The sequence below is a fragment of the Euleptes europaea genome, chromosome 11, assembly GCF_029931775.1.
Source record: "Euleptes europaea isolate rEulEur1 chromosome 11, rEulEur1.hap1, whole genome shotgun sequence".
Taxonomy (NCBI): Eukaryota; Metazoa; Chordata; class Lepidosauria; order Squamata; family Sphaerodactylidae; genus Euleptes; species Euleptes europaea.
Window position 1 is genome coordinate 79,222,462 of NC_079322.1, and position 18,702 is coordinate 79,241,163.

Genomic DNA, 18,702 nt, shown 5'->3' on the forward strand with positions numbered 1-18,702 from the left:
CTGAAGAGCTGAAACTCTCCTTGGCGAGGCGACTCTGTTTTTGTCCGTTGCAAGGCCTCGGCCATGGCAGAGGGGAGCTTCCCTCCCTGCCTGGGTGGCAACAGCTGGCCACAGAGCAGGGCACGGCTGCAGGCTTTGCTCCGGCGTACTCCCCACACCAGCCGGCGGGGCATAGCTCCCAGGGACGAAGGTCTGCCAGAGGCGCACTGCCTTCCTTACGCCAGCTGGCAGGGCATAATGACACAGTGCTCAGGGCCAAAGGGCCTCCTGGTGATGCTGTTCCCGCTCCTCTCCTGCTGGGAATTGAAGCGATGCTTACAGATAAAGCAGCAGCACAGATGGAAACTCCCCTCCTGGTTTCGGCTGGGTGGGTTGTGCAAAGAAGCGCTCGTGGGCAGTGGGAGGACAGAATGGCCCTACTGGAAAGAGCCTCCCCTCTCCCCACCCCTGCCTGCCCCAGCGGTAGGGTTGCCAGCTCCAGGTTGGGAAATACCTGGCGATGTTAGGGGTGGTTATTATTGACATAACTTATATTGTATTAGGATTCTAAAGTAACTTTTTATGTGCAGAAACGGGACTGAAGAATAGAAACGATCATCGTTGAATTGGCAAATCAGTCTGTGCAAAATAGGAAAATTTTGTATCCTGATATTGGAACCTTATATATATATATATATACACATACATACATACATATATATATGTATGTATGTATGTGTATATATATATATATATATATATATAAGGTTCCAATATCAGGATACAAAATTTTCCTATTTTGCACAGACTGATTTGCCAATTCAACGATGATCGTTTCTATTCTTCAGTCCCGTTTCTGCACATAAAAAGTTACTTTAGAATCCTAATACAATATAAGTTATGTCAATAATAACCACCCCTAACATACACTGAAGAAGAATAGGAACGATCATCTCCCCTGACACCTTCACATGAAGACTACGCTCCTGCTCATTCCTTGTTGAACTTTTGTTACTTGTACCCTGAAGGGACCATTTACCTACTATTGTATATAGTCACTACTATGTTTGTTGTTTGTCAACTGTGCACTTAATATACCTTGCTATACACTAGCTGTGTTTCTATCATATTAACTGCCAGGTAGTGGCAGGAGATTTCCTGCTAATTCAACTGATCTCCAGCTAATAGAGATCAGATCACCTGGAGAAAAATGGTCGCTTTGGTAATTGAACTCTATTATGACATTGAAGTCCCTCCCCTCCCTAAACCCTGTCCTCCTTAGGCTCCGCTCCCATAATCTCCCCCGGTGGCGAAGAGGGACCTGGCAACCCTAGTGGGACTGATGAGGGTGGGGTTTGAGGTATACTGCCATAGAGTCCAAGTTCCAAAGCGGCCATTTTCTCCAGGTGAACTGAGCTCTGTCACCTGGTGATCAGAAATAACTGGGGGGGGGGGGATCTCCAGCCACAACCTGGAGGCTGGCAACCTCACCCAAAGGAGGGGTGCTGCTGGCCTGCAGACCTTCCATGGTCTTGTTGGTCAAGACGAGTGTCATCTCAGTGCAGATCAGTGGTGAGCCTCGGGATGAGCTCGGAGGCAAGCGCGGAAGGCCCTTCAGGGCTGGCCCTTCTCTGATCAACCCTGGTGGGTTCCCACAACCGCAGGGATACGTAGCTAAGAGCAACTAAGGACTTTGATGAGGGAAGTGAACGAGGAAGCTTCAAGTGAGTAGGGGTGGGAAGTCATAACCACGTTCCAGGCGCTGAAATTCCTCAACCTGAAGACTGTGCTTGAAACGTTTCCTAAAACAGAAAGGACCCCCCAAAACCTTATAGCTACCCAGGCAATAGCTTCTGTCCTCTTTTAAGATCCAAAGTGACACAAGTGGGAAGGACCCTGGGCAGAAAACTGGAGTGCGATTTATAGAAGAAGAAGAATTGGTTTTTACATTCTGACTTTCTCTACCACTTAAGGAAGAATCAAACCAGCTTACAATTATCTTCCCTTCCCCTCCTCACAACAGATACACTGTGAGGTAGGTGGAGCTTAGAGAGTGTGACTAGCCCAAGATCACCCAGCTGGTTTCATGTGTAGAAGTGGGAAAACAAATTCAGTTCACAAGATTAGCCTCTGCCACTCGTGGAGGAGTGGGGAATCGATCCTGGTTCTCCTGATCAGAGTCCACCGCTCCAAACCACCGCTCTTGACCACTCTTGAGCCAGTGTGGTGTAGTGGTTAAGAGCGGTGGTTTGGAGTGGTGGACTCTGATCAGGAGAACCGGGTTTCATTCCCCACTCCTCCACATGAGCAGTGGAGGCTCATTTGGTGAACCAGATTGGTTTCTCCTCTCCTCCACATGAAGCCAGCTGGGTGACCTTGGGCTAGTCACACACTCTCAGCCTCACCTACCGCAAAGGGTGTCTCTTGTGGGGAGGGGAAGGGAAGGTGATTGTAAGCCGGTTTGATTCTTCCTTAAGTGGTAGAGAAAGTTGTCATATAAAAAACAATTGTTCTTCTGGACCATGGGATGGGAGACAGGAGCAGAAAAATGGATACCCAGTTTGAATTTAGCCTGGTGGTGGGTGCCAATCAATTAACTGTTGTTTCTTGCTGTCATTGACAAATTGTGTCTCAGCCACAGCCGTGTGCATAGTGAGGCACATAAGACCCAACCCGCATGGCTCAGAGCCCCCCCCCTCCCCGGGAGTCCCTCATGGATTCCTAGTTTTGTGTCTAACAGTGTCACGACCTGGTTTCCCCCCAATCCTGCCAATTACTGGAACTGGAACTGGGCGAGGTTCAAGGACGAAGGCAGGAAGGGGGGCGTGCTCAGGGGGGGTTATCTGTTCCACAACTCTCCGGCTTTCGATTCTGAGGACAGAGCCAGCTCGGGAACCAAGAAGATGGCTGGGCTGATTCTGGTGCTGGTCGCAATCTCGGCTTTTGTGCCGGCGGGCCTTGCTGCAATTGAGGTGAGCTTTGTGAGGGGAAAAGTGGGGTTAGGTGGGGGGAAAAAAGACGGAGGGGCCAAGAGGAGCCGCGCAGGACCATCAAGTCCCCCCCCCCCCGGCCATCCACAGGGCAGTGGTTTAGACCAGCGGGATGTACTGTCTGAACACGGCTTAATGCCACGGAGGTGCCTGGTATTTCCGGGTGGTGGGCCACATGCACCAGCCCCCCGAGGGCAGAGTGCACCAGTCCAACTCCCTTGCAGGAGCATTTGGGGAAGTTGGCTCTAGCCTACCAGTGGGTCCCACCAGTGGATCTCAAGGGCCCTTTTGGTCTCTGGCTGCTCTGCCCTCCCCTTCAGTTTTTTTTTGGGGGGGTTGAATCTGGCCACCCCAGACATAAGAAGATATGGTTTTTTTATATGCTGACTTTCTCTACCACTTAAGGCAAAATCAAACCGGCTTACAATCACCTTCCCTTCCTCTACCCACAACACACCTTGTGAAGTAGGTGAGGCTGAGAGAGTTCAAAGAGAACTGTGACTAGTCCAAGGTCACCCAGCTGGCTTAATGTGGAATGGGTAAACCAACCTGGTTCACCAGATTAGCCTCCGCTGCTAGGGTTGCCAACCTCCAGGTACTGACTGAAAAATATGCACAAGTACTACTGGGATAGTTATGGAAATATAGTACTTAGCTCAAACCAAACAATGTAAATAATACACAAGCAAACTATGCAAACATATATTGTGAAAGACGTGTAACATCTACAAACAAGTGAAACCAACAGTGAATCTATATACAAGCAAATCCAGAATGGAAAGTCTCTTTCAAGGTAAGTGAAAATCTTATCTCTAGGTTGTTTTCTTGAAAACGTAGCACAAGGAAAGCTGGACAAAGATGAAGAAGTCAACAGTAACGCTGTCCAGATGCTCTCAAGCGTTTTCACTGCAAAATTGCAGCTTCATCAGCTGGAGTCTTCATAGATATTAAATAATTTATCTTTGTAGATGTAATAGTAGCAATCTAATACAGAAATAAATATTCAATCTAGCTGCGCCAAAAGGCTGCTCAAAATGGCTATGGCCATTGCATCTACAAAGATAAATTATTTAATATCTATGAAGACTCCAGCTGATGAAGCTGCAATTTTGCAGTGAAAACGCTTGAGAGCATACGGACAGCGTTACTGTTGACTTCTTCATCTTTGTCCAGCTTTCCTTGTGCTACTTTTTGAAGAAAACAACCTAGAGATAAGACTTTCACTTACCTTGAAAGAGACTTTCCATTCTGGATTTGCTTGTATATAGATTCACTGTTGGTTTCACTTGTTTGTAGATGTTACACGTCTTTCACAATATATGTTTGCATAGTTTGCTTGTGTATTATTTATATTGTTTGGTTTGAGCTAAGTACTATATTTCCATAACCTCCAGGTACTAGCTGGAGATCTCCTGCTATTACAACTGATCTCCAGCCGATAGAGATCAGTTCCCCAGGAAAGAATGGCTGCTCTTTGAAGCACTGTACAAAATAAATAGCACTAATTTAAACTGTGCTGATTCTGCTGTGTTCACTTGTGAGGGGTGGCAACTAAACTACAATCGCTGACATTCTCCAGATCAGAGTCCACAGCTCAAAAGGCCCAGAAGGTGTAGCTCTTCTCGTGCACCCTTCCTGCCAGAATCTGGAAGGTGCACCACCCTTGCAGAGAAGTGTCACACACACACCCCGGCATTTCTTTCCAGGCAGCGCCAGCTCCCAGGCCTGGGGGGGTGGGGTGGGAGCTGGCTGGCTGGCAGCTCCAGGAAAGGAGCCAAAGGCCAAGCTGGGACTCCAGCGCAGGGGGCTTCTTCATCTGGCAGAGCTCCAGTGCCCGAAAGAGAGAAATGCTCGGTGCTGCGTGGGGAGGGGGGCTCCTGAGAGGAGTTCAGCTGCCCCACACTCAGGCCCCTGAGAAACGGAGCTGGTCTTGGGAGGGTGAGGCACTTAATTCCTAACCAAATAAGTTCTGGGGCCCAAGCCAGCCTGGAAGCCCTGCCCTCAAAGCCTTCATGTGCGGCGGCGTTGATCCTAGTTTCTGCATGAAGCGCTCTGCACATGCTCAGGTGCACTTTTGCCTTTATCGTTATTTTTGCACGCACCCTAGAATCTCGGCACCACTGCAGATATGCCACGGAACTGAGGCCGGTGAGTCTCGGCTCCAGCAAAACCTCAACAACAAGTCTGTTGGCTGTCTAAACTAGACTGTGCCCGCCTGGCTACCTCTTCTCCTCCCCCCCCCCGCACCCCGGCGTCAGCCCCAGGGGAGTCCAGGGTGGAGGAGAGGTCAGTCTGTCCAGGAGATGTTCTGTTTACCCGGCCTGGAGAAAATGGCCGCTCTGGCAACTGGACTCTATGGCATTGAAGTCCCTCCCCTCCCCCAAACCCCGCCCTCCTCAGGCTCCGCCCCAAAAAACCTCCCGCCGGTGGCGAAGAGGGACCTGGAAACCAACCCCACTAGCAGGAGTGGCAGATCTGTAGGGCTGCCAATGCTTGTCTGTGTGTAAAATAAATACTGCAATGGACACAAGGCTAGGGTTACCAACCTCCAGGTGAGGCCTGGAGATCTCCTGGCATGATAACTGATCCCCAGACTATAGAGATAAGTTCCCCTGGAGGAAATTGCAGCTTTCTAGAGTAGCACTGCATGGCATCACATCCTCCCCAAACTCTGGCGGTCCCAGGCTCTGCAGCACCCCAATCTCCAGGAACTTCCTATCCCGGAGTTGGCAACCCCACACAAGACTCCAGCAGGGTCAGCGCAGGCCCCGGGACGTTCTCTCAACGCAGAGGAGTAGGATGCTCATAATAACATGATCTGTGGGGCTGGCCCCAGGGAGCCTTTATGCACCACTTTCTGGGCCGATGGCAGTTCCCAGGTGCTTGTTAAAAGCGCTCCCTCCCCACCGATCGCCCCCAATCTGGATAAAGCTCTAAGGCTGGGGGGAGGCCGTTGGGGGGGCTGGGAGGACCCCAACATTCGGGCTCTTCTTCTCTCCCCCCATGCAGGGACCTCGTCTACCAACACGATCAGAACTGAGGCGGCGTTTCTGCCCGGGATGTTATTCACATATAATGCAGGTGAGCAGCAGCCGGGACTGGGCCACAGCCAGGCCGAGTTCAGTCTTAGGCCATTTTTCGATGTGGTGCTGGGAGGCAAGAACTGGCCCATGACATATGGGGTGCCCACATACACCCCACGTCTCATTTCGGCTGGGCCCTCAGTAGGGCTGCCAATCCCCCAAGGTGGGCGGGGGATCTCCTGTCCCCAGGTCCTGTGGCCCACCAAAGCTTGAAGCAGCAAAGGGTGGGGGGATTAAAAAACGAAAACAAGGCATTGTCTATGTGCAGGAAGTTCTTGCCATAGAGACCCTGGTGATTCTATGGCATTGAAGTCCCTCCCCTCCCCAAACCCGGCCCTGCCCAGCCTCCACCCCAAAAAACCCCAGCTGGGGGGGAAGAGGGACCTGGCAAAACCCTCCACCAGTGCAGCTCTTTCTTGTTTGCTCCTCCTGCAGCGTCCAATAGAACCGCCGCTGACTCCCACTCCCAGCCTGCCATCCATCATGGAAGGCCTGGGGTCCAGCAAGGTACGTCTGGGGGGGGTGAAGAGTTTGGAAACTGGAGGGGAGGGGAGGGGAGGGAACCCCTTCTGGAGGTGCGTCCTATTCTGTGGATTAGCTCCGCCCCTTTATCCATTGCCCCCGGCCCCAATGGGGCGGCCCCAGAGAGTTCTGCCATTATCCCCTGATGAGCGAAGGGCCCTTCTGAGCCCCAGCGGGGATTAGGAATGTGGATCAACTGGCGGTCATCACTCCTACCGCCATTTCCTCCAGGTAGGGTTGCCAGCTCCAGGTTGCAAAATTCCGGGGGATGTGGGGGTACAACCTGGTTATTGTGGAGTTTAGGGATGGGAGGGACTTCACCAGGGTTCCATACCACGAAGTCCACCCTCCAAATTAGCCATTTTCTCCAGAGGAACTGATCTCTGTCGTCTGGAGGTCAACTGTCTTTCTGGGTGAAGTCCAGCCACCACCTTGAAGTTGGTTTCAGCGGGTACCCGTGTGGGTCTTCAGTAGAACAGCTGGGTCCGAGTCCAGGAGCACCTTAGAGACCAACAAGATTTTCGGGGTAGGAGCTTTTGGGAGTATCTGATGAAGGGAGCTTTGTCTCTTGAAAGCTCACCCCCCCAAAAAAAATATATTGTTGGTCTCTAAGGTGCTCGTGGGCTCGAAAGCACTGGGAAGTTGGTCCGCCTCCTCCACCCTTGCCTGCTAAGGAAGGGGACTTTTTTCTTGCCGAGAATGAGTCCTTGTGCCTCCATTCCTTCCCTCTGCAGCTCTGGGAGATTCGGTGCCAATCCAGCATGGTGTAGTGGTTAAGAGCAGTGGTTTGGAGCGGTGGACTCTGATCTGGAGAACCTGGTTTGATTCCCCACTCCTCCACTTGAGAGGTGGAGGCTAATCTGGTGAACTGGATTGGTTTCCCCACTCCTCCACATGAAGCCAGCTGGGTGACCTTGGGCTAGTCACAGCTCTCTTAGAGCTCTCTCAGCCCCACCTTCCTCACAGGGTGTCTGTTGTGGGGAGGGGAAGGGAAGATGATTGATTGTAAGTCGGTTTGATTCTTCCTTTAAGTGGTTGAGAAAGTCGGCATATAAAAACCAACTCTTCTTCTTCTTCTCTTCAGACGGAGCAAATGGGGCGCCTGGACTTTGGCCTCCTGGACACCCCCGAGGTAAGGAATGGGTCAGACTGATAGGTCAGGAGCAGCTTCAAGCACTCAAGCTTTGCTTCTGGGGCTGGGCTTCTCCTTCTAGATAGTGGTGGGTAGTGGTTAGACTAGGTTCTGGGCATAGTGGGTTCACATTCTCATTTTGCTGTGAAACTAACTGGGTGAGGTGCTCTCCCTACCAAGCCTACCTCACAAAGTTGTTTTGTAGATAAAAGGGGAGGGGGAGCTCCTTGGAGGTTGGACATGATACAAATGCACAGAAAGACACGTAGGACATTTAGGCATGGCTGTTACCTCGCAGTCACCCCTCCGACTACTTCAGGGCTTTGCTTTGATTATGCTTGCATAAAATGCAGGCATAATCAAGGCAAAGCCCCCAAGTAGTCAGCGGGGTGACAGCGAAGAAACAGCCGTGCCTAAATGGCCGTTGTCTGCCACACTGCCTTCAGCACTCTTTCCTTCGGAAGACCCACATTCCCTCTCTGTGGCCATTTGTACAGGGAAGATTTTGCTGCTCACTAGATGCACGAATTTCTAAACGGAAATTAAAAACTCCATGCATGGGGGCTTCTTGTCCCAAAGAAATTCAAGGAGTACCAGGAGTATATGTCTGCCAAGAAGAAATCACTGTGAACAAGTGGAATGTCTGAGTCCCTTTCCCCCAAAAAATGATACCTTGTGATTGGATGTTGGGTTTTTTAGTATTGCATCGCCAGCCATGCTGCAGGATTCTTTCATTGGATATGATAGTGGAGCCTTTGGGGAAGAGACCACAGCCCCTGATCGCAGCAAGGGCCACGAGTGTTGGCTTTTTGCAAACACTGCCTTCCATGCTGTTCATTTCCCCCATGCTGCCCTCGCCTTCTCAGTGGTTGCTTTCTCTCCTGCACATTCCATTGCACATTCCTGATGGGGGGACCGGACAGGCGGCAGCAGCAGTGGCCATAGGGCGGGAAGTCTTTGGCGGAGAGCTGCAGCATTTGGGGGGTTTTAGTTTTGTTTTACGGTGTCGGTTTATCGATATATTGCTAAAACACTAAAATATTAATAAATTAAGTGGTACATTGATAAACTGGCACTGTAAAACAAAACAAAAACACTGCGGAATCACGGTGGACACTTCCTGCACCATGGCTGCCGCCGCTGCCTCACCAGCCCAGCAGCCTGCCCCATAGATTCACAGCCCCCCACCAGCCCAGCAGCGGGATTCTTTCATATGACAGTCTCCTTTCACAGAGATATTTACGTGCTGCTGAAACTGACCACAGAGGAGGCCTAAGGGGAGGGGAGCTGGCTCCTTTCCCGAGATCCTTACACCACTCTCACAAATGGCTTCTCTGGGAGCGCTTAGATGAGGGCGGGACAAGCGAGGTTGGGTGGGGAAGAGAAACCCCGACATTACAACTATTCACGACTTTTGCCTTGATCAGCTTCGCTTTGGGATTGAGGCAAAATTTAAATTTGTGATAAAAGAGGTTTCTAAAGCCACGGGGCAAGTGTTGGGGTGGCCACGGAGTGACCCCTGGAGGCAAAATTCACGAATACCTCGAAAAAACCCTTCCAGGTTGCATACAGCACCTGGCACACAACACAATGCAGACAGTGATGAAATGGCCGGTGGGGGGCCGTCAGTGGGCTCCCGCTCAGTGGCTGGAAGACTGTTTTCCTGCAAGGCTGTGTAAATATTGCTGGAACCAAAGTGGGGGCTAATAATTAGCCAGGCTAAGGGCAAGCACAAATCCCAGACTCTGGACAAGGGTTCATGTTGCTCACAATTATTGCACACGCTCTACGTAGGATCCCCTTGAAGAGTGTTTGGAAGCTGCAGTTAGCGTGGAATGCTGTGGTGAGACTGCTGGTTGGGGCTGGCTATTGGGGGCATGTGGCCCCGATATTACAAGAATTATTCTGGCTACTGACCCATTCTCGAGCCCAATTCAAGTTGCTGGTTTTGACTTTGAAAGCCCTACTTGACTTGGGACCGGAAGGACCATCTTCTCCCATATGTACCTGCCTAGGAATTAAGATCGTGGGGGGAATGTCCTCCTAACTGTCCCATCAATCAAAGACTCTCATTTGGTGGGTACACGAGAGATGTCCTTTTCAATGGCAGCCCCACATTATGCAACAACCTCTCCAGGGAGGTGTGCCTGTCCCCTCCCCCCGCTTTCAATCTTTAGGAGGCAGTTAAAGACACTGTGATTTAGGACCACGTTTGGTGAAGTGTACTAGCAGCACCGTTGTGATTTTAAATTTTTCATAGAATCATAGAGTTGGCAGGGACCACCAGGGTCATCTAGTCCAACCCCCTGCACAATGCAGGAAATTCACAACTAACTCCCCCCCACAAATCACACAAGGTTGGAAGACACCACAAAGGCCATCGAGTCCAGCCCCCTGCCTTGCAGGATTCCACAATCAAAGCACTCCTGACAGATGGCCACCCAGCCTCTGCTTAAAGACCTCCGAAGACGGGGACTCCACCCCACCCCCGAGGCAGGGCATTCCACCGTCGAACCGCCCTCACTGTCAGAAAGTTCTTCCTAATGTTTAGGTAGAAACGCTTTTCGCTTAGTTTAAATCCATTACTCCGTGTCCGTCTCTGAAGCAACAGAGAACAAGCTAGTTCCCTCATCAACATGACATCCCTTCAAATATATAAACATAGCTATCATGTCACCCCTTAACCGTCTCTTCTCCAGACTAAACAAACCCAACTTCTTAAGTCTTTCCTCATAGGGTATGGATTTTTTTGGTTTTTATGTTTTTAATGTATTTTATTCTCTGTGTTTTATCTACGCTGCAAGCCAACTTGAAGTCCATAAGGAAGGAAGATGGATAATCACCTGGTTTGATTCCCCACTCCTCCACTTGAGAGGTGGAGGCTAATCTGGTGAACTGGATTGGTTTCCCCACTCCTCCACATGAAGCCAGCTGGGTGACCTTGGGCTAGTCACAGCTCTCTTAGAGCTCTCTCAGCCCCACCTACCTCACAGGGGGTCTGTTGTGGGGAGGGGAAGGGAAGATGATTGATTGTAAGTCGGTTTAATTCTTCCTTTAAGTGGTTGAGAAAGTCGGCATATAAAAACCAACTCTTCTTCTTCTTCTTCTCTTCAGACGGAGCAAATAGGGCGTCTGGACTTTGGGCGCCTGGACACCCCTGAGGTAAGGAATGGGTCAGACTGATAAGTCAGGAGCAGCTTCAAGCACTCGAGCTTTGCTTCTGGGGCTGGGCTTCTCCTTCTAGATAGCGGTGGGTAGTGGTTAGACTAGGTTCTGGGCATAGTGGGTTCACATTCTCTTTTTGTTGTGGAACTAACTGGGCGAGGTGCTCTCCCTACCAAGCCTACCTCACAAAGTTGTTTTGTAGATAAAAGGGGAGAGGGAGCTCCTTGGAGGTTGGACATGATACAAATGCACAGAAAGACACGTAGGACATTTAGGCATGGCTGTTACCTCGCAGTCACCCCGCCGACTACTTCAGGGCTTTGCTTTGATTATGCTTGCATAAAATGCAGGCATAATCAAAGCAAAGCCCCTTTTTACATTGATAAACTGGCACTGTAAAACAAAACAAAAACGCTGCAGCTTCCCGGTGGACACTTCCTGTCCCATGGCTGCCGCCGCTGCCTCACCAGCCCAGCAGCCTGCCCCATACATTCGCAGCCCCCCACCAGCCAAGCAGCGGGATTCTTTCATATGACAGTCTCCTTTCACAGAGATGTTTACGTGCTGCTGAAACTGACCACAGAGGAGGCCTAAGGGGAGGGGAGCCAGCTCCTTTCCCGAGATCCTTACAACCACTCTCACAAATGGCTTCTCTGGGAGCGCTTAGATGAGGGCGGGACAAGCGAGGTTGGGTGGGGAAGAGAAACCCCGACATTACAACTATTCACGACTTTTGCCTTGATCAGCTTCGCTTTGGGGTTGAGGCAAAATTTAAATTTGTGATAAAAGAGGTTTCTGAAGCTGCGGGGCAAGTGTCGGGGTGGCCACGGAGTGACCCCTGGAGGCAAAATTCATGAATACTTCGAAAAAAGCCTCAGGGCAGTTCCACTGGGATCACGCGGCTAATAACCAAGCATAAGTGGCCTGTGTCTTAGCAGTGGCCTTTGATTGGCAGGAGATTGCGGTCCCCCTTCCCCCTCTCTCCACCCCCACCTCTCCTGCCAATCAAAGGGCGGTCCCCGCCTCCCATCCCATTGAGAGTCGATTGTGGGGAGTCTGCCCCATCCTTAGGTAAGGGCTGAGTCCCTTCCAGGTTCCATACAGCACCTGGCACACAACACAATGCAGACGGTGACGAAATGGCTGGTATGGGGGGGGGCGTCAGGGGGCTCCCGCTCAGTGGCTGGAAGACTGTTTTCCTGCAAGGCTGTGTAAATATTGCTGGAACCAAAGTGGGGGCTAATAATTAGCCAGGCTAAGGGCAAGCACAAATCCCAGAATCTGGACAAGGGTTCATGTTGCTCACAATTATTGCAACATGCTCTACGTAGGGTCCCCTTGAAGAGTGTTTGGAAGCTACAGTTAGCGTGGAATGCTGTGGTGAGACTGCTGGTTGGGGCTGGCTATTGGGGGCATGTGACCCCGATATTACAAGAATTATTCTGGCTACTGACCCATTCTCAAGCCCAATTCAAGTTGCTGGTTTTGACTTTTAAAGCCCTACTTGACTTGGGACCGGAAGGACCATCTTCTCCCATATGTACCTGCCTAGGAATTAAGATCGTGGGGGGAATGTCCTCCTGACTGTCCCATTCTCTGAAGCAACAGAGAACAAGCTAGTTCCCTCATCGACATCCCTTCAAATATTTAAGCACGTCTATCATGTCTCCCCTTAACCGTCTCTTCTCCAGACTAAACAAACGCAACTCCTTAAGTCTTGCCTCATAGGGTATGGATTTTTTTTTTTTTTTATGTTTTTAATGTATTTTATTCTCTGTGTTTTATCTACGCTGCAAGCCAACGTGAACTCCATAAGGAAGAAAGATGGATAATAAATGTCTTAATTCTTCTTTAAAAAAAAAACAGTCACAACAGGGGAAGGAAAAGGTGGGGGAATGGCATCCCCCTCCTCCCCCAAGAGCCCTGCACAGTAGACTTGCCCTCTGGCCTGGAACTGGCTTGGACAATTCCTCCTCCAACCTCAGCACTTGGGAACAGAGGTGTGCCCGTGTACCAGTAAGGTTGCCAGCTCTGGGTTGGAAAATGCCTAGAGATTTGTGGGGAGTGGTGAAGCCTGGAGAAGGCAGAGTTTGGGGAGGGACCTCAGCAGGTTATAATGCCAATAGAGTCCACCCTCCAAAGCTGCCATTTTCTCCAGGAGAATGGGTCTCTAGAGACCATCTGGAATTCCAGGAGATCTTCAGATCCCACCTGAAGGTTGGCAACCCTAGAACTGGCCTCTGGGGGGCCCTTCCTGCAGCATGGACAGAGGTGAAATACAAACAGAGTGACCTTGGTGGATCAGACCAGAGAGGCCCATATAGTGTACACATGAAGCTGCCTTATACTGAATCAGACCCTTGGTCCATCAAAGTCAGTATTGTCTGCTCAGACCGGCAGCGACTCTCCAGGGTCTTTCACATCACCTACTCGCCTAGTCCCTTTAACCGGAAATGCTGCCAGGGATTGAACAGGGGACCTTCTTCATGCCAAGCAGATGCTCTACCATTGAGCCACAGCCTCTCCAGGAGCCAACCTCCAGGTGGGGCCTGGAGACCCCCCAGAATTACAATTGATCTCCTGACTGCTGTGGATCCTGTTCTGGAGGGTGGACTCTTTGGCACTATACCCCGCTGAGCTCCCCTCTCCAAACCCCCTCCTCTCCAGACTGCACCCCCGAAATCTCCAGGAATTGCCTACCCTGGAGCTGGCATCCCTGGACTCTCGAGGGGCTGTGGGACTGGCTGACCTTCTGCCTTTTCTCCTGCCCAGGCGCACGCCAGGACCAGAAGGGAGGAGAGGAAGCTGGCCCCAGCAAGGCGCAGAGGAAAACAGCCGGGCACCAAGCCCGTCTGCAGGGGCTGCTTTTCAGGGCTGATGCTGACGGGCAGACCCGCCCACGGAGGTGCCCAGGAGACCCTGCCGAAGAGCCTTTCGAAGTCTGGCGAGGATTCCAGCGGAGGAGATTAGCTGTCCACCCTTTGGCCTGGAGCTCGGAGCCCTGAACACCACCCCAAAGGACAATCCAAGAAGATGCAATGGCAGCAGGGCAGAGCCCATTAACCCCAGATCTGCCACGGTCACGATGAGTGAAAGGAGAGTGCAGGAGAGGAAGGAGGATTCCCCCACACACACACCAGCCACTTGCCTCTTGCAGCTCCCTCCCAGGCTAGAGTTGCCAGCTTCCAGGTGGGGCCTGGAGATCCCCCAGAATCACAACTGTTCTCCAGACTATACAGATCACTCACCCTGGAGAAAATGGAAGGTGGATTCTACGGCATTACACCCCGCTGAAGTATCACCCTTCCTCAAACCCTGCTACCCCCAGACTCCACCCCACAAATCTACAGGAATTTTCATCCTGGAGTTGGCAACCCTACCCAGCCATGATATAAAAGGCAAAGCCTAGGGTTGCCAACCTCCAGGAAGTGGCTGGAGATCTCCAGCTATTACAACTGATCTCCAGTTGAGAGATCAGTTCACCTGGAGAAAATGGCTGCTTTGGAAGGTGGACTCTATGGCATTGTACCCCATTAAAGTCCCTCCCCTCCCCAAATCCCATCCACCTCAGGCTCCACCCCCAAAATCTCCAGGTATTTCCCAACTTGGAATTGGCAACCCTAGCCAAGCCAGAGTGGTCCATCGACGATTTGCCCTTCTGCAGTGACTAAATGGATCCATTTCATTAGAAGTGCCTTCAAAGCACTGTACGCAAGGAGCAGGGGCCTCCCATCCCCTGACTTTAAGCTCATTTTGTTGCAAAGCTGAGTAATTTGTCTGATAACTGTATGAACAAAATCTTGAAAATGTAATTGAACAACAGGGGCCCCCGTCGCATGTACACACAACCACTTGCCACAGAAACAATAACCAGAGGAATTGTTCAAATAAAGATTTCCAAAATGGAAACGTGTTTGGTTTTTGTTCAGATGGGCGAGAATTTACAAGTATTTGTCTGTTCAAAAGAAAAGCTTTTGTTTCAAACAAGCCAAGAAAAAAATAATAATCTCTGGATTTCCCCCCTCCCCATTTTGCTTATAATGCTCAGGATTACATGAGCAATTAAACATGTTTGGTATATGCAACTTACAAAACTTCAGTTGGAAATGCATTTGATTTTGTGTTTAGAAATATATATATATACTGCCCCCAAATTTCCAGGAATTTCCTAGGCTAGAGTTGGTAATCCTACTTGCCATCCTCCAGATGGGACCTGCAGTTCTCTTGGAAGTGCTGTCCACTGATCTCCAGGCAACAGAGATCAGTTCCCCTGGAAAACAGCTGCTTTGGACTGTGGACTCTCCGGCATTATACCCCGCTGAGGTCGCTCCCCAAACCCTGCCCTCCCCAAGGCTTCACCCCCACATTTCCAGGAATTCCCCAAACCAGGATTTGGCAATCCTACTTCCACGGTTCAGTTTGTTCCACAATGGGGTCACCTCTCCGTAGTCAATGGAAAAACCCCGAGGGTGGATTTGACCCTGAGCAGCATCATTTTCGGGATTCCACCTCTCCCCCCCACTGATCTGGTCCCTTCGTTAGAACATTTGCTAATCGTTAACGACTGCTGTGGGCTCCTCCCTTTGGAGAGGGATGTTGCCAAGCAAGAGAAAGGGGGGCAGAGAGATTCCTCACAAGCGCTGTGGCCATGGGCTCCCGGCTGCTCTGGGGTTTGGTGGCAGCCTTCGCTTTGGCGGCTTTTGCTGGTCCGGGGCGTGGGGCAGAGCTCCGAGAAGCTGCTTGGGAGACAGAGGTTGGTACGATTGGCGGGCGGAGAGCCAACCTGGAGGCTCTGCAGAGCCCCTTCTTTCTTCCTTTGCTTAGGAAAAGGGATGGACCCCGCTGGCAGGGAGGGGAAGGGGCCCTCTCTGGTTGCGCCCCTGCTTAAGTGGATTCCACGTATGTACCTGGGCATGCAAGCCTGGAACATCTGAGAGGAGAGATTTGTTGTGGTCAAGAAGTCAACTTTTAAAATATTGTTAAACTCATTAAAAGTCTGTTTCAGGGGGTAGCTGGGTGGGCCTGCTGCAGAACAGCTTGACTCAATTCCAATAGCGCCTTAGAGACCTACAAGATTTTCCAGGGTAGAAGCTTTTGAGAGGTAAAGCTCCCTCCATCAGATCAAAAGGGATCTGACAACGGAGGCTTTGACTCTTGAGAGCCAGCATGGTGTCGTGGTTAAGAGTAGTGGACTCTACTCTGGTGAACCGGGTTTGCTTCCCCACTCCTCCACATGAAACCAGCTGGGTGACCTTGGGCTAGTCACAGTTCTCTCTGAACTCTCTCAGCCCCACCTACCTCACAAGGTGTCTGTTGTCGGGAGGGGAAGGGGTTTGTAAGCCAGTTCGATTCTCCTCTAAAAGGTAGAGAAAATTGGCATATAAAAACCAACTCTGCTTCTTCTTCTTCTTACACCCCCAAAATCTTGTTGGACTCTAAGATGCTCCTGGATTCAAATCTAGTCATTAAAAGTATGATATTAATATTTCACGCCTACAGGTAAGGGTGTGTGTCTGTGGAATGCTTGAGATTGCAGCGCATGATTGATGCTTACTTATAGCCAAGCACATAGATGTGGTAGAGAGAGGCAGACTAAGAACTGGGAGACCTGAGTTCAGATCCCACCTGCGTGCTGCAGCTTGCTGTGTGACCTTGGTTCAGCATACTCTTTCAGCCTAACCTACCTGACAGGACGGTTGTGAGGATAAAATGGAGAAGGGAGCCCCCCGGATGCCAGTCTGTGCTCCTTGGCAGAAGGGTGGGATAAAAGGGTGATTGATGTATTGTTTGGGGGGGGGGGTTTAGTGTACATTGTGTACCTGCAAGTTGACAGTCTCTAGAAGGAAGAACTGGGTGTGGCGAATAGAAAATATCTGCACATTGCTCTGCTCAACTTGTGGTGTTTTTCCACATGGAAATAACTGAAAGGATCTTGACCCTCATGCCAAGGCTCCTCTCTCTCTCGGCCATTTTCTTTTTAAAAACCCTCATAACATTAAGACTGAGGACTTCTAGACACTGTGATGCCAAAGACGAAATGGAGGTCTTTCCTTTCATTGCCTCTCAGGTTGAGCCTGCCAAAGGGGATGTGGTGACTCAGCAGCTGTACAGCACAAATCGCCCCCTGCGACGCCCCAGGAACAGAACCAGGATTTTCCGGCCCGGCAGCTTGTCTGTCCTGAGCAGAACAGCATCAGAGAACTTGGTGAGGGTCACAGCAACTGGGCAACCAGGGAAACAAATGCCGATTTCCTGCTCCCTGGGCCAAAGGTCCTGCTGGAGAAACCCCCACACTTATTCTGGGAGATCCAGGGGCTCCCATGTAAAAGCGGTCCAAATTCCACAGCTGCAGGCAGTGGGAGTTCTTTTCTCTCTTCAGCGCTGACCCTGGGAAAGGCCCACAGTTAATGTTCTGGAAAGCAGGGGTTTCTCTGTATCCAATCTTATCTGTCTCCCAAGGGGATTCATTTGTTTTTCCAATCTTACCATGTTTATTTTTTAAAATGTCCCGTTGAATATCTGGCTGTATCTACACAGCAAGGATTCTCTGTTTTGCATTCATTGTCCCAGTGAATGCAAAAGTATTTACACTGGCTACAAGTGTGTCCACATGGCAGTTTTCTATGCTGCCTTTTCCCTTGGTTATTTTCCCTCCGCTGTGCCACCAGGGGGCTTAAAACACCATAATTGCTATAGCACTATACCATTATTGCATTATAGTGCTATAGCAATTACCAATATTTTTAAACGGCTGCTGGTGGTATGGCAGAGAAAATGGCAGCCATGAAAAGCTGATGGAAGGGAAATGGTGCCAATGTAGGCAGCACCTTTTATACTACAAGTTCTCCTTTCCAGATGATGTATTTGGATTGTGCTGTTTGAGAAAAGATTGCAGTAAAGCAAAAAGAGCATTCTGTGGACAGGAAACCCTGGAAAGTGGACAATTAGAGGATTTTGTGTGGTTGCTCCAAAAAAACAACAGCAACACAACCCATGCTCCAGCTGGGTAACTGAAGTGGATCAAACCCTTGTTGGAAATCAGCTTATGTTGAGGGGGGCAGAGCTGGTTGGTGGTATTGTGTTGCCTCAAGGGGAACACCCCCACTGCTTCCGCCTCCTCCTCTGTGTTGCTGCCAGCCAGGGGTGAGCCATGCCCCATTCAGAGGAGTGAGCTGAGTGCCCAGAAATACATTGGTATCCTCATCCTCATCATATAGCCCAAGTGGTTGACTGAGGACTGGCCCTGAAGGCTAGACTCTGTCCTGAGTCCCTTCCCATCCCTCGAAACACACAAGCCTGAGGCTTGCCAACATCAAGGTAAAGAGTGGAATCTCCCGGAACTACAATTGATGTCCAGACTACAGAGATCAAATCCCCTTGAGAAAAAGGCTACTTTTGAGGGTGGAGGCTATGCCATTATACCTTGCGTAGGTCCCTCCCTCTCTAACCCCTGTCCTCCCCCCACGTTCCACCCCAAATCTCCAGGAATTTCCCAACCCAGAGCTGTCAACCCTACAGGCCCCAGGGTAATTTGAATCCAGGAACCCTTTTTGAAACTGTGCGGGCTGCCATGTTTGTCCCGGGTCACTCTTAGAAGCTGCATTCAAAGAAGAAAGGAGTGGAGTCGGAGAGTCTGGCTGGCTGGTACTTCTCTGGGCTCCATCGCCTTTGGCTCCATCACCCCTCAACTGACCTGCCCTCTGCTCAGCTCCCAGCTGCCCACTTTCTCCTTTTGTACCACACAGAGCATTTTTCTAGATGAGAAAGAGAGAAATGTCAGCCACCCACAGAGGGAGCCCATCTCCATCAGAGGTTCCGTCTCCACCAGAGA